General features: G+C 34.8%; 1 long non-coding RNA gene across 1 annotated transcript; it reads left to right on the forward strand.

Annotated features, from left to right (window-relative positions):
* Positions 368-2,301, forward strand: LOC110264979. Its single transcript, XR_002351411.1, has 2 exons — positions 368-784; positions 1,843-2,301. It is a non-coding gene; the product is annotated as an uncharacterized LOC110264979 (long non-coding RNA).

The following is a 3,414-nucleotide window of genomic DNA, read 5'->3' on the forward strand; positions in this document are numbered from 1 at the left end:
ACATTTTAATTGGTTGTATTTAAAAAAATCGGTTAATAAATTATTCTTTAAACCTGGTTTTAAAACCCAATTTGATTCTGTTCGGTTTATATAAACCGAACTGGGTCATGCTTAATTTTTTGAGAAATACTTTTAAGTCTCTGACCTTCACAAAACTTGGACGGATCAGTCCATGACGGAGACATTTGGGCGGATCAGTTCCTAACGGAGGTATTTGGACGGAGGGACTGATCCGTCCAAATTTTGTGAAGGTCAGGGACTTAAAAGTATTTTTCAATTGTCAGGGATGAAAATGTCCACGGGACAAAAGGTCAGAACCTATTTGTCCTTTTCTCTAATTTTTTTTAAAATTACTGATATGACATCGTTCAGTAATCCTAAACTCTACCTTCTCCTCACTCAACGTCAGTCTTTACTGAAGCTCTCGAGCTCTCTCATCTCTCTCGCTGTGGCTCATTGCTCTCGCACCCAAACTCTCTCCTTCTCTCGTCTCCAGTCTTTCTCATTGTCTCCGGACTAGCACTCAAGCTCGTCGTCGCTCTCGGCTCCGGTCTCTCTCACGGTCTCTGGTCTCCCACTCAATCTCGCTCGCTCGCCTTAGCAGATCTCGGGACTGGTCGTAATCGTCTCTCTATGTCTCGTCACCATCTCGCAGTCCGTCCCGCGCCTTCGTTAAGCTCGTCGTTGCCGGCGGCAGAAGCAGCAGGTTCCAAGGCTTCCTCCTCGCTGTCAGCAACTCTCGCCGTCAGCTTCCCTCACACAACCAGAAGCTGGTCCCAATTTGGTGAGTCCCAACAAATTCCCCTGTTCTTTCCTTTTCTGATTTGTTGCTATGTTTGATTTTGCTGCTGAAAATATCACTGAACTACTTTTTTTGTTGCTAAAAATAATCACGGATGTGAATTTGTTACTGATTATCACTGAACCATCCATAATTTGTTGTTGAAAATATCACTGAGCTAGATTTTTTGTTGCTGAGAATCATCACTGAGATGAATTGGTTCCTGATTATCGTTATTAAACTTTGAATTTGTTGCTGTTTTACTCAAATAATTACTTACCTAAATCTTTTTATTGTTGAAAATCATCATTGGGTTGAATTTGTTAGTGATTGAACCTTGACTATAATTCCTCTTGGTATGTTGCATTTCCTCTACATTATTTGGTTTTAATTTATCAATTTCTGCTTTAAGGTTTGATGGTCTTGGTGTGGTTATTTCTAGAGATCTTTCAGTTGGGGCTTGTCGTTTTATTTTGGGAGTTAGGGATAAAGATTCTGATTCATCTGCTTCTCAGATAACAACAACATATAAATATCATCTGTGTATTCTGCTGGTAATTTTAATCATCCAATGGATTTTTAAGCAATGTGTGAATTTAGAGGTTTCATAATTGGGTTTTTGATGGATGATGGATATAGAAGTAAAAGTAGAATTAGCTGATGTAGTTTGTGTAAGCAATTAGAAACATACCAAAAAGCATTCTTGGTCTGAAAAAGTAGCATTATTTATTAGGAAGCAACTTCACAATGCTGAAACCCAAAGGCTGAATCATAGTTTCAGAAATTCTCCATCTAAAATACCTGGTTTCTTGGATGATTATGCTTTTCTTAACTCTGGATTACTATATCTCTGTATTATGCCTTTCTTTGCATGTATAATTCGTATTTAACGTTGAAAAACACATTCTGTGAGTAGTGTGTTATTTCATGTGTCATTTTTACCATGATAGTCGTATTTAATTGTTTATCTTTTGTTTGTCACGAACCTCAAGTTTCAAGCTCTGTGTTAAGTTAATAAATATTTTAATCCTCTTATGTTGCATTTGGTTTTTTATTTAAAGGATCGAGCTAATGAGATATACAAGCGGGTTAAAGATCAGAAGTCTAGTAGATGAAGAAATCAAGATGCATTATTGGTATGAATAATCAAGCTGTCAAAGCTGCCAAGCCTTTGAAGAACCTTTTGCAGCCCTTGAAATGTAGAGCAGAAGAGAGCATTACATCTTAGATGCCATGGGAGCATTCTGTTTTGGCCGTATTATTTTCATTTTGGTTCACCCTCCCTATTTGATGATTAATTCTTGGGGAAGGAGGGGCCATTGATATAAAAAGTTGCTCGACCTTGTAAGAGTTCAAGAGGGCATAAGAAATAATGTATAAATCATTTTCAGCCCTACAAGCAAGTTTTTATCTCTCACCAACAAATTAATGTTGTGCATAAAACAGTAATTGGGGCAAGAGAGAACTGTGTCTAGGCTCCTTAATAAGTGAATATAGTACTTTCTTGATTTAGTTCATTATCAACATACTTAAATGAATGGTAGCCTTAGTTTATCCGTGGTTAACTGAACATTTTTAATATATCAAGATCATCACAGCTAAGTTATTCTGTTCATACATGATTATAATATTTAAAAAGAAAGATAGAATAGTAAATAAAAAATCCATTATTTATATTGATAAACAAAAAAAAACGTATAATATCAATTCAATTTTAAACTTCTACATAATAACAAATAAGATTAACACATTCTAGTAAATACAACAAAAGATTAAACAAATACACAACTGTGTGTGGCATGTCACCAAAGAGAATAAGCACTTCATTCTCATTTGTCATTCTACCAAACCAAGTCAAATAAGTAGCCAAGCTAGGATCAATTAGGCTCTTTGAGTAAATAGAACTACCATAGTGATCTGAATGGTGGAACTTCTTTGGAAGTGGTTCTAATCTCCAAAGTTAGAGGCACAAAGACAAAGGCATACTCAAGTTACAATTTCGAGCAAAGGAAGATCAGTCTAATGCAAGGAATTGGGCTTTAGAATTTTTTACTTTGAACCCTGCCTCTTTATACAGACATAATGCAACTCATAAAAATCCAAATCTTATGCACAATGTCATTAAAACAATTCAGCAGCATATTTGTCTTGTTGGTGCTCATCAAATTAGGAATTGATGGTGTCCATTTGCGTCAAATCTATTTTAGGCTTTTGGTCCTAAATTTTCAAACAAAATGATATTAGCTTCCATCTAATCTTAATCTTGTGTGTAGGTCAACTTCATACTTACAATTCAAAATATAAAATTGCAAACCTTGGTTATTGACAACGGCAACTTCTAACATCCAACATATTTAATAAAACAAAATCTCATAAACAATTATGACATAACATTTTCTTATATACATATATTAAATTTGCGTGAGTTAAGACATATTATATACAAACGAACTAAACACAATTCTAAAACAAAAGAGATAAGTTTAGACAAACCAACCTGAAACTCAGCCATCTTGTCTTTCAGTCTTTTTTTTTTCAAGGAACTGCAAAAAAGTTTAATACAACAGATGGAGATAACATTAGTCAAACATTAAGCAAATAATAATTATTATATAATACTATTACTTTAGAAG

Source organism: Arachis ipaensis, chromosome B07 (assembly GCF_000816755.2).
Source record: "Arachis ipaensis cultivar K30076 chromosome B07, Araip1.1, whole genome shotgun sequence".
NCBI classification, from domain to species: Eukaryota; Viridiplantae; Streptophyta; class Magnoliopsida; order Fabales; family Fabaceae; genus Arachis; species Arachis ipaensis.